The sequence below is a fragment of the Dermacentor silvarum genome, unplaced genomic scaffold (assembly GCF_013339745.2).
Source record: "Dermacentor silvarum isolate Dsil-2018 unplaced genomic scaffold, BIME_Dsil_1.4 Seq411, whole genome shotgun sequence".
In the NCBI taxonomy this organism is placed as follows: Eukaryota; Metazoa; Arthropoda; class Arachnida; order Ixodida; family Ixodidae; genus Dermacentor; species Dermacentor silvarum.
Window position 1 is genome coordinate 86,650 of NW_023606193.1, and position 13,352 is coordinate 100,001.

The window sequence follows — 13,352 nt, forward strand, 5'->3', positions numbered from 1 at the left end:
CAGCCAAGAAACGTTCCTTGTCGTCCCAGTTTCACTGCGCGAAGTGCTGCAGGCGTGTCATTACGACCCGTGTGCTGGACACTTGGGCTTCGCCAGGATGTTAGCGCACCAGAAGTATTACTGGCCTCAACTGTTCTGTCCGTTCACCGCTACGTGAGAAGCTGCCGTGATTGTCAGCGGTGCAAGGTTCCACCTTTGAAACCTGCTGGTCTTCTGCAACCCCTGGACCCTCCTCCAGCACCATTTCAGTAGGGGGAATGAATCTCCTCTCCATCTCTCCGTCGTCTGCAGGAAAGAAACGGATAGTCGTCGCAACGGACTACCTAACGCGGTACGCGGAAACCAAAGCTGTGCCCCGCGGAACCGCCACAGAAGTCGCAATGTTTTTTGTCCATGAAATCTACGTCACGGGGCCCTTCCATCTTAATCACCGATCGAGAAACTGCGTTTACTGCTGTCTTAATGCAGGAGATCGTCACGCTGACCCACACCAATCATCGGAAAACCACGCCATAAACTAATGGACTAACCGAGCGCCTCAAAGAACTATGACCGATATGATCTCGATATACGTTGACGCAGAGCACAGTCCTGGTACCAAATTCTACCATACGTGACATTTGCATATATACGGCTGTGCAGGAAACCACCCGATTCACACCATTTGAACTGGTTTATGAGTGCTGTGTAACAACACCTTTAGACGCCATGCTCCCGGTCGACAACGGAACAAGAAGCGACAATGCTGACGACATTGTCCAGAAAGCTGAAAAAACTCAACAACTTGCTTGCAACCGCATCCGCAACCAGCAGAGTGCCGACGCCCACCATACGAACCCGGTGACTACGTTTGGGTGTGGACACCTGTCTGTCATCAGGGGCTGGCGGAAAAAATTACTGCGCAGATACTTTGACCCGTACAAGATCGTCGGGCGACTCAGCTACGTGAACTACGAGGTCGTCCCCCAGAGTACTAATATGAGCTCAAGCCGACGGCGGGCACGAGCCGAGATTGTGCACGTGGTACGGATGAAGCCGTACTGCGCCGCGAAGAAGTGCCCCTCTGGTCACCCACGCCCTCTGTCACCCTTTACCCTCTCCGACTGGCGACGGGGCGGTCGCTTTTCATGTTGGGGAGGAATGATGCGAAGTAAGCTGCCCACTACAGGCATCGATCGTCAGAAGTCGGCTGCCGACTACAGGCACAAGATCGCCAGAGAGAAGACGACGAAGGGCGCAGGTGTGCGGGCGTTCTTATAAGTGTTGGCCATCATTAGACAGTTTTAGTTTAGCGTGGTTACCGGAATAGCGGGCGTACCGGAATAGCGGGATCGAAATGCGCATGTGCAGAACGCTAACGAACCATAACCGTTTACCGTGCGCACGCTATTTCTCAGAGTTAACGTTACCTGTTAGCGTGTTTACGTAGTGTACGTAAAACATGGTGGCGGTCCCGGCCGCCCGCTTCGAACTGAATTTGGAGTTGCTGTTGAATAATTCACTTCGTTGGTAGGAAATGACTGCGTAAATGGCTTTCGCTTACCTTCAGGCAGGATCGACAATATTTTTATGGATAATTTAGCAGAGTTTTCGAGATCGCTTCTCATTTCGAGCGCGCCTAAGCCTAACGAAAGAAAGTTTCTCCGAGATGTGAGCGCCACCTGTCGATAAGTTGGGAGATAGGCGCGACGACGGCATATGGCCTCTGAGATGGGAGGATTTCGGAGGCTATGGTAGACAGCTTGTACTGCTTGTCTGTTTCGTTGCAGATCTACGGACAGGGGAAGTAAAAATACAACGCGCTCCTGGCTTCCATTACGCTGCTTATCGCACTTTCCGGACGCACACACACACATATCTTAGGTGCCCTATGTATGCGAAATTCAAAGCGTAATGGAATAGCGTCCCGCGCGTAACTACGCTATCACGCTATACTAAAACACTCTTTCTGCAAAGTTCGTTGCGGAACGGTAACGCTATTTCTCGTAACCCCGCTATTACGCTAACGCTAAACTAAAACTGTCTATTAAAGAATACTGTTCTCTTTCGGCGAGCTCGAGTGAATTATCTTCGTGACAATATGCAAATGCCACGTAACTGGGAAGAAACAAGGTAATGTTGCATGCTGTCGCTTGGAGATACTCAAATTATTTTTTTTGCATTTTGCGTAATTACATAATTAATCTTTATTAATTAATCAAATTCTCAAATATTATTTTAGATTGAAAAATGTCAATGAGAAAATTGTAGAGCAACATGAAAAACTCCAGACACAGCTTTCTGTTGCTCAATACATGCTACATAAAAGTGTTTTTCCGAGCGTGAAAGAAGCCAGCGAATACGCGCAAGATTGCCGCTCGACTGGCTGCTCGAGGCACTTTGCGTGTATTCGTGGACTTCTTTCACGCTCGGAAAAAGACTTTTATGTAGTACGTATTGAGCAGCAGACAGCTGTATCAGGAGTGTTTCATGTTGCTCTACAATTTTCTCATTGACACTTTTAATCTAATTATAATATTTGAGAAGTTGATTAAGACTAATCACGTAATTAGACGGAATGCAAAAGACAATGAGTATCTCCAAGCAACGGCAACAACATTACTTTGGTTCTGTTCAGCTACGTGGCATTTGCATATTTTTAAATCTGGGTGCATGAAAGTTGGGACACCCTGTATATTGAATTAATTGAATTCAAATTAATTCTAACAGAAAATAGGCTGAGTAATAAATTCTAGAATAGTTCATTCTTGGGCTAGTTGGTTTTCCATAACTGAACAAGTAACTTGGCGCAATAAAAACAGACACAAGAAAGGCAAACAAAGACAAGTGCTTGTCTTTGTCTGCCGCTTCTGTCTGTGTTTTTTATTACGCCAAGTTACTTGTTCAGTTATAGGCTGAGTAGATACATAATACATGTATGAGAAGCAGACGATAGTTTCTATGATATGAACACATTATAAAACGATTCTGTCATAGGGAAACCGGGAAAAAGACCTGTGGGAAAGCAACTGTTGATGTGTGAGGTCTGAAAAAAGTGTATTTGTCATGTTGTCACAACATACATTACAGTCATGTGATCAGCATTGTAGCAACGGGCGTTTCTGAACCTGAAAGTTTCGACGAGCCTTCACTGTCTAACCTGAGCCTTGTCCAAAATTTGAGTACCACATTGTCATGTAGGACAAACAAGAAGCGGTCCTCGAGACATGCAAACGCGAGACGGAAGTGTGGTTGGCTCCAGCCACGCTGGGACTGTTTGTTTGACGTAGCACTAGCGCGCACTGTGTCGTACGACGTCAGTGTGTCCATAAACTCGTGAGCAATCTCATTCCAAAGTAGAAGACGTTGGCTATTTGATATTTACAAAATATGTGTTCGCCGGAAGTCCCGATGCGTTGTGGATGCATGGATCGGCGGTTCACTCTATGGCGTACCAAATGCCAACTTTGTTCCAGGATGCTTCGCGTGGTGCGGGAGCGGCGCTCGGGCCTCGTGCTGCTGCTGCTGGCGTCGGTGGCCGTGTGGTCGCGCTGGTCGTCGCCGCCGCAGGAGCCCGGCCCGCGCGGTGTGGCAGCAGGCAACGTCGGACGAGCCCGGCCGGCTGGTGGACCGGCGCGACTTTGCGTTTGTGCTGGACAGCAGCCGCTGCCGCAGCCACCGCGACCTGTTTCTGGCCGTGTTCGTGCACTCTGCGCCGGCGCACTTCGGCCGGCGGCGCGCCATTCGCGAGACGTGGGGCAACGCGAGCGCCCTGGCCGCGGCCACGGCGCGCGCCATGGCGCTCGTCTTCCTCGTGGGGCAGGCGGCCGGCCTGGAGGGCGCCCTGCGCGCGAGAGCGCCGCGCACGGCGACCTGGTCATGGGCAACTTCGTGGACAGCTACCACAACCTGACGTACAAGCACGTGATGGGGCTCAAGTGGGTCGTGAGCCGCTGTGGCCAGGCGCGCTACGTGCTCAAGACGGACGACGACGTGTTCATGGACCTGTTCCAGGTGAGCGCGGAGCTGGAGCCCCACGCCCCGGCGCGGCTGCTCATGTGCGGCCTCATCCGGCGGCCGTACGTCAAGCGCAGCCAGCGCAGCAAGTGGCGCGTCAGCTTCCGCGAGTATCGGCCACACCGCTACCCGCCCTACTGCTCCGGCTGGGCCATCCTCATGTCGCCCGACGTGGTGCGCGACCTGTACCGAGCTTCGGCCGACGTGCCCTACTTCTGGGTCGACGACGTGCTCGTCACGGGCATCCTGGCGCAGCGTCTTGGCATCGAGCACGTCGACCTTGGGCCGCGCTTGGCGCGCGATGCCCGCGACGCCCGTTCCTGGCTGCGTGACGGCGGCCCCACTGCTGGGTCACCCTGACCTGGACACCGAGCTCGTGTACCGGCTCTGGCAGCGCACCAGGGAGAACGTTGACGCTGCTCGCAATAAAGGCTGATGTTGCTGCAGGGTGGGGGGGGGGGTGACATCAGCAACTCCGGCGTTCTTTTTAACTGTCCAATGGCGGGGGTTCAATTTGGGTTAGAAAGTAATCAGTAATAACTAATAAACGAGGTGTCGAAACGGGTAGCTGCTTCGTGTGACCTCACGATGAGTCGATGACGTCAGAGCCTACACTACTGTAATGTACATGTGCAGTACGCGTGGCGCTAACGCCCAGAAGGCGAAGCGTATGATGTGACACGGGGAGCTTTTACAGCCCTTTCAAACTACACAGCGTCGGTTTCAGCGACAGTGTGAGTGCTGAAGGATCGTCGTTTGCTTTTGACCAGCCGCCGCCGCGCGAGGTATGCCCAAGCTCAACGGCATTGTGCTGCGAAAGAGAATGACCGACGTCTGTCGAAACGATGATAGTCTGCCATCGTCTCGTGGAAAAAGGAGCCAGCTTTGTCGTTTCTGGGCGAAGTGGCGGTCTAGTCTCTCAAGTCACACAGGGTGGCCAGTAAAAAAGCCATACATTCGTGGGCATGGGTCGGGAACACGCAACCAGTCTTCAAAATTTGTTTCAGGAAAACTAAATGAGTCGCAGCCATATGGTTAGGCACAGATAATCAAGAGTGCAAAAGAGAACGTATATTCAAAATTTTATTGAGGACAGTGGACATCGAAATATCGCCAGAGTTTCCCTTTAAGACTGCTTAGGTGTGGGAATGCGAAAGCATTATGATCCCTTTGGTGGAATGTTTCCGATTGATGTTTTCGACATGCATTAAAGTTCTTTCTGCCGATTCTGTGTGTCTCTTGGTCGCAGCTTCGCTTCGGGGTCCATCGCCGTAGACACAGCACCGATGAAATCCGAAAAGCAAGTGACGCGCGGGCGCGCTCATTTTATACACATGGCACGGCGGGTCCTCCCCATTGGCTGCGCCGTCGCGTGCCCAGTGACGCACGCACTAGGCTACACCTTTAGTCAGCCAGGTGGCTGTGACGTGTGCAGTGATGCATGCACTAGGCACACCTTTACTCAGCCAGAACTGTGAAGCCACCGTGGGGTCGGAGAAGCACGTGCTCATCTCACACCCCAGAGGCCCGGGTTCGATTCCTACCCAGACCAAAATGTACCATATCTTCAAAGCCATTAATTTACATTGTTTGCAGGAACCTCCCTGAGAAATTTGACGTCAATCTGAGCATTTTTGATGTGTTTTTACTCTCTGTGTCATCACGCCGCCGCCGGATTTTCGTACAACGGGGTATTAATGCTTTTGCATTAAAACCGCCCGTTCTATGCCACAAGTACTGAAAAATCGCTCAAAGAAGCTTGCAGTTGTGATGGCCGTCTCTAGTACCAAGCCATACGCCTTCAGACAGAAGAGGATTTAAAAGGAACAGCTGGGGAATACGAACGGCAGGTTGGTTTTTCATACTTTGCAGCGTTTCTTGCTGCAGCTGCTGCTCACTAGCTTTTTGTTGAGTCGTACTTCATACCCTGTGATGTTGTCTAACGCTGAACTGTTTAAGAAAATTGAACACCTCGAGCTAAGTGGTAAGCTTGATTCTCTTGTTGAAAATCTTGCAGCTAAAATTGTAAACAAGTTAGAAGATCAAGGTTTTGGCATTCTTGCCGCACTTGCTGACAGTGTTCGTGTTATGATCGAGTGATCAGTATTTTATTTTCAATACTGCCAGTCTCGAACGAGATCACAGCAGGTGGGCATTCATACAATTCCAGCAGGAGAACAGCGATGAGCAGCCTAAACAGTGGCCAAGAAAACAAAAGGGGAAATGCACAACAGAAAGGTGCCACACGTTTGCAGTTCCGTTAAAATTCGCTGTACACAAAACGGTGTAATCAGTTTATTGAGTTGATTACAGAAATGACAGCACTAAGTGTGGTTAAGGTTCGCCAATATGATCGGTTTACGCATTATCCAGTAGGTTACAGAAAGTTGAAAAGCGAACTGTTATAGTGTAGACCGCTTATAACGTAAGTCGCAAATATCCGCGCTATAAGCCGTACCGCATTTGCGCGGACACAGCTAAAAGGCCGTCGCGGAGCATTTCAACCAACCAGGTCATAACTTTGATGAGCTTAAACTTTACATACTAGTCAAATTTCCGTTCTGCGCGAGACAGAAAAATAGAGAATCGTACCTCATCCATAAGTTCAATACATTGCAACCAATAGGCATGAACGTTTCAAAGGGAGCCTTAGAATCTATTCGCTATGCTAACTTCAAAGCGAGGTAACAGCACTTGGTTATCTCTCATTGAGTTGCTTATTTTTTTATTTTTGTTATTCGATTGTCAATAATAATCCAACCTACCTTTGCTTTCACGCATTCCTTTGTTCTTCATATTTTTGCCCCCCCCCCCACCTTTTTTTACTTTATTTTTTTCCCACAAGCACCATTTTTCTGCTGCTACTTTTATTCTCTGTCAGACACGATAGTTCACTGACCTCCAGTAGAGCAGATAACCCCCTCCCCGTCGTCCAGGCCCCTTCTACATAAAGACGAGCCTCAATGACACGTCAACCGGCTAACACACGCGCTGACTAAAATTCCTTCACGGACTATCAATAGCGCATTATCTTTCTTTTAAATTCTACACCCTTCGCTAACACACTCGCTCGTTACCTCACCCACCCCACCGCCTTACCTTCTCTCCACTTTAGTAGAACCCTGCCTATATAGGTGTTTCAGCGAACACTTCCAAAATTTTAAAGGTTGCCTGTGGCAGATAGCAGAATTCTAGTTCATGAGCTGTTTACTACTCGAAGAGGCGGACATTACTTGCACAAGAATTTGAAATGCATCATCGAATAATTAACAAAATTTCACCAATTAAGTTTTTAACTAATTACCTGATGGGCTATATTGCAATTTACAAATTGTAGCCGTTGAGTTCGCAAGGCGATCCGAATCCACTTGGAACGAATTCTCGGGATGACACCAGCTTCGAGATAATAACCGAACTTGGCGGAGAAATGCATTGGCGTTCCAGTTAGTTTCTTACCGAAACGTCGCTTTATGCATTGAAGCACAAAATTAACTGGAACGCCAATGCATTTCTGCGCAAGTTCGGGAATTAATATCTCGAAACTGGTGTTAGCCTGAGAATTAATTCCAAGTGGATCCGCCTTGCGAACTCCGCGGCTACAATTTGTAATTTGCAATATGGTCCTCAGGTAATTAGTTAAAACTAAATTAGGGAATTTTTGTTAATTATTCGATTATGCATTTCAATTTTTTGTGCAAGTAATGTCCGCCTCTTCGAGTAGACCAGCTCATTACCTAGAATTGGGTGGGCTATCTTGCCACAGGCAACCTTAAATAAATTGTGAAAGTGTTCGCTGAAACACCCTGTATATACTGTGCTGAGGAAGCATATGTCGCCTTGAAGAAGACACGTCCACTTGTCGAAACGTTGGTTCCTGCTCTCACCTTGTTCTTGTGTTACTCATAGTCTTGAATTTCCATCTCCTGCATTCCCCGTCTTTCCCTGGATAACCAAAAGTATTTTATTGCGATAATGGACACTCCGGGCGCATTTCTGCCGTCGCTGCCAGCGTGCTCTAGGTTCCGTATTCGCTTACTAAATAAGTTAACAAGCACGGTGCCACGCGCGCACAAGCAAACATGAACACATCTCCCTCGTTGGCTGCGGAGACGAATTGTCAAAACGCTCGAGTGACGATGCGCGGCGAACGAATTGACCTTCGTGGTATCAAGCCTCTCGCTTCAACGCGACCTATAAGCGGCGAAAACACGGCGCGCGGCGGACTTTCGCCGTCGCAGATTGCTTTCAAGACGGGGCCAAGGCGATCGTATTGCCGAAGTGGATCGTCCCTGATTACGTCCTGCTTTGGTCCACTGAAACCGTTCCGCATTGCTTTGCTGCCGAAGATCCTCTCCTTATGTTTGCGCCAGTCCCGAACGCAAGTTTCGGATTCTCCGAATGCCCGTGATGCGGCCCGATTTCCGTCCGTCTCCGCACACATGTGTAAAGGCGCCTTTTTGAAGGAAAGAGCAGGCTTCGTCGTCGGGGACGGACAACCTTGATACAAAGAGACAATGCGTCAGCTCATCTTTAGGGTTTCTTTTCCGTTTCGTGTCCATGCACCCAATTCCGCGTGCCACGCGCCCTCCTCCAAACCTCGTTCTCGTCGGCTTCTATGCGCCGCACAGTGTAGCAGACGACGCTACCACTATACTTGAAACGCGTTTCAACACTCCCGGCGCGAGATGTGCTAGGGGCGCATTTCTAAAGGGTACAAACGCTGCACTGGTCGCGAGACTACCTGGTCGTTCGACAATTTCAAGCGACGGGCACGAACTACCCCCAGCACCAGGAAAAGTATCCACTACTTTTCCCAGCTTCCAGCGAACTCTTGGCACATTTTCATCTTTTATAATAGCCACGTCATTTGTCCCGATTTGTGTTTGAGCCATCGCGGGTGTATTATGGGCGTTTCTGAGTAAAATCAGATACTCTTTATACCACCGCTTGCAGAAGCGTTCTTGAATTTCTTGCCGTTGAATCCACGTTTCAAGCAGCTCGATCAGTATGTGTCGTGGTTCAGCCTCGAGTGCTTTTAAATTGGGAAGGACAGTGAGCCTCCGACCGTGCAAAAAATGAGCGGGAATTAACACTTCTGGTTCATCCGGTGTAGCATACAGATAAGTTAACGGGCGACTGTTTGTGGTGGCTTCGACTTCCGTTAAGACAGTGGCTAATTGCTCGTAATTGATAACGATGTGCCAAGAGCCTTTCGGAGACTGTCCTTAACAGGTCGAACCATGCGCTCCCAGAACCCACCCCCCAAGGAGCGCTTTCTGGCAAAAACTTCCATGAGATGCCATGTAAGCAAAAATAGTCTCCAACTGCACTGCCTCGTAAGAGTTCATATAACGTACGAAGCTCTCGCGAAGCACGCTTAAGGCATAACGCATTGTCAGAATAAACAACACGGGGGTAGCTAGCCGCGGCGAGAGGTGAATCGGTGAAAAGCTTCCAGAAAGCATTCAGTGTTAGCACGTGTTACAAGCTCTAGATGAATGGCTCGTACTATGGCACACGTAAAGAACATGGGCTTTCACAACAGGTTTGCCTGTCACATATATCGGTCCCGCAAAATCCACTCCTATTTTGTCAAAAGGCTGAGCCATTTGCACGTGCTCTGCAGGCATTGGTGCCATTGGGACACAGGTAGGTTTCGCGCGGTAACAAGCACAGCATGAGCACTTCGCGATCACTTTCTTCACGCACTGCCTGGCAGCCACAATCTCTCCCGTAGATCTGCCACTGTAACTGCTATTCCAGCGTGGAAGAGACGCTTGTGAGCACTGTGGGCAATCAGTTGCGTCACTCGGTGATCGCCAGGAAGCAGTAGAGGGTTCTTGACGCTAAGCTCAGTAACTGCGTTCTGAAGTGGTGTTCTTATGCGTACAAGTTCGTCGTCCTCCCCAAGAAATGGGTGGAGATCTTTTATCCGCGATGTTTCGATGGCGCGCCCAGCTTTCAGTGATGCTATTTCCGTTGAGAAAGCTTGGGTTTGGGTGTAGGAATACCAGTAAACTTCCGCTCTGGCAATTTCTTCAGTCAGCAGCACATTTTCCTTCTGACGTGTTAGTCGTCTGGAACCATCGGCAAACCTTAGGATCCAGGCGGTCACTCTAAGGACTCGCGCGAGTCCAGGGGCTATATCTGCTGAAGTCGAAGAGTGCAGGGTGGGGCTCTGTTGACGCATGTAGCACGACGGTATCGGGCCACCTTGTTCTATCACAAGTTGTTGGCAAGTCTCTACAGTCGTAGTCGGATGAAATGCGGTCCGCCTCGCTAGCCAAGTTGGCCCTCTCCACCAGAGGTCGTAGCTAGGTACAGAGTGAACGCGCTGACGTTCCCCTGGAAATCAAGGGTGCGATTTTGTACGCGTTCCAAAATGGAACGGAGGCAGTCCGTTCCATCGAGCCGCACACGATTGGTCGATTTGATCGTCACGGTTCAAATTGACCAATCGTGTGCGGCTCACGGTTCAAATTGACCAGTCGTGTACGGCTCGATGGAACGGACCGCCTCCGTTCCATTTTGGAACGCGTACAAGATTCTGCCCCAAGTCTGCAGGGTTGACCCTTCCAGAGCAGTGGTTCCACAGTAGAGGAACTGTTAGGTCTTGCATTTCAGCGACTCAATTACGGACGAACGGCTTCCACTTCGTGACGGATCCTTTGATCCAACTTAGAGCCACCATAGAGTCCGTCCAACAAAAATTGCAGGGAGGGAATATTTAATGTGCTCCTGATGAACTTTGGAAGCCTTGCCCCGACTAAAGCTGCTGTGAGCTCGAGTCTTGGTAGTGAAAGTTCTTTAAGTGGAGCCACTCGGGCCTTTGCCATTCGGAAGTGCCTGTTGGAGCCCTAGCATGTCTTGGGAAGCACAAATAGGCGACTGTTCCGTAAGCTGCATTACTCGCGTCGGTGAAAACGTGCAACTCTGTGTTGGCACAGGATGGCACAGTCTTGGGACAGCCAACGATGCAATATCAGGCACTTCACGTAGCCAGTTCTTCCAGTTTTGAACTAGTTCGTCTGGAATTCCATGATCCCTCGACGTCCCTATTCGCCAAATGCGTTGAAAAAGTATTTTGACTCGGATCAGAAACGGTGCTACAAAGCCTGAGTGGGTCATAAATTCGAGCCGATGTCTGCAAAATGAATCGTTTTGCGGGCTCCTCGTCTTCAACCATTCCAATACTGGTTGTACATTCACGTTTAGCCTGTCCTCTTTAATGTCCTACATAAGGTCCAATATTTTTGTCTTGTCAGGAGTACCGGAATGTTCTTCTCAGTGTAGGCACGCATTTCAGCGCTGTTGGTTGCCCACTTTTGCAGTGTCATCCCTGCGCCAGCAAATATATGTGTGGCATCCTCATACAGCTGGCGAGATGCCTTGTTCTCCACTCCAGCCAGCATGTCTACATAAAGGCATTTAGACAACTTTAGCGCAGTAGTCTTGTAAGGTTCACAGCCGTGTTGGAAATGGTACTGTAGAGTCGCGCTGAGTAGAAACAGACTCGATGTAGTACCGAAAGGAACACGAGTCATTCGATACTCTTTGACTCGACTTAGGTCTTCTACACCCTTCGGCGTGTTCTTAAACCACAAGAATCTCAGAGAATCCCTGTCGGCGCACTTGATTGAAATCTGCAGAAAGCCTTCTGAACGTCTGCGGTGATCCCAATCTTATGCATGCGAAAAGATAACATTTTCAACAGGTCATTGTTGATGTTTGGGCCTTTCTCCAGATAATCGTTCAAGGATGTCGTTCCGGCTGCATCCGATGACGCATCAAAAACGACCCGTAGCTTAGTCGTCGTGGAAGACTCCTTGATGACTTCGTGATGTGGCATGTAATACGTCTTGTTCTGGACTGTGTCGTGTGAAGGTACGGGTTCTGCATGACCGTCCTTGAGATACTGCGTGACCGCCGTATCGTACTAAAGTAGAAGGTCTTCGCTCTTGGACAGTCGGCGGAGGAGGCACTGTAACCTTTTCATCGCTACCAGCCGGTTATGTGTAAGTTCGACATCAAGCGTCTTCCAAGGAAGGCTTACTTTGTAGCGATGGTCGCACAGCTTAACATTGTTGTTAAATTCTTTCCAAACAGTATTATCATGCTCAGACGAATCTGGCTGATCAGTTATACCCAAACTCTCAAGCTGCCAGAATGTCTGCAGTGATGTTGACAGATCGTCGAACATGCAACACGAAGTACGAAGAACACACACATCCGTCTGTGTCCGTCGATTGAGACATCTGTCGTTGCTAATTGGGCCTTGCAATACCCATCCAAGTGCCGAGCTTCTAGCAACCAGTTCTTTGTGGGCCTCATCCCATGTCACTTCGTCTCTTAATATTTTCCAAATCTGATCTGCCCCGATTAGCAAACTAATTCCTGGTTCCTGTAGCGTTCCAGGGTAAGCAACCACGTCAGCCAGGAGACTACGACTCTTATTTTCTTGACAGAGTCGTTGTCATGCGGAATCTCCACAATGTCCTCGCAAATGTACGGGATTTCAATAGCCTCAATTTCCACAAGGGCCCCGTCAAACTGACTCTGCAGTGCAAGTTTAACTATCTTTCGTCGTGCAGTGCGGCTGGGACTTTGATGGCCAAAGACGCGTATGCATAAGTCAACTTCATCTATGACTTCGAGCTTCAGTTTGCGCGATAGTTCTTGGCTAACAAAAGTACGTTGGCTGCCGCTGTCAAGAATACCTCGTACATAGCAGCAAAGATTGCGGCCCCGCATCCATGCTCTAAACGTCTGAAGTAGAATAGCGCAGTGTCAAATCTGGAACGGTTCTTGCTGCCTACTTGTGTAGCATGCATCGACGCGCTGCTGAGAGACTGCTTTGTTTCAGGTGTAACTACCTCGATCTGTTCTTAGCACATGGATGAGGCATTTCTGGGTGCAACTAACCTTGCGGCGGCAATCCTGGGCCCTATGCCCCTTGGTAGTGCACCGGAAACAGCTGCCGCTTGCCGTGAGCAGACGCCTTTTCTCGTTTGTGTTTCAAGGAGGGGTCACACTCTGATGTTGCATGATGCTTCTCGCAAAAGACGCACGTTCGAGTGGAACTGTTCTTACGCACTGCTGCCGATGACGCTGGTGTCTGTCGGCGACCGGATCCGGGAAGCAGGTACTGTCAGCTGGATCCCTCTAATGGACCGTGAGCTGTTCACTCCCTGCAGTCAACCTCGACGCGAAAATACTGCAGGAGATCTTTAAGGTCTTCCTCCGCTGTTGGCCTTAAGTTCCGATCGTCATTTGCCTTAAGTCTTCTGTGTCTATGGTAATTTACCATGACGTCTTGAGGGATGGCTTTCGTTAACACTTCGCCGAGCATTGCTGCA

The 13,352-nt window shown here is 49.5% G+C and overlaps 1 pseudogene; it reads left to right on the forward strand.

The window, feature by feature from the left end:
* Nucleotides 1-708: 708 nt before the first annotated feature.
* LOC119435062 (beta-1,3-galactosyltransferase 5-like) lies at nt 709-4,497 on the forward strand (annotated as a pseudogene).
* Nucleotides 4,498-13,352: the final 8,855 nt, after the last annotated feature.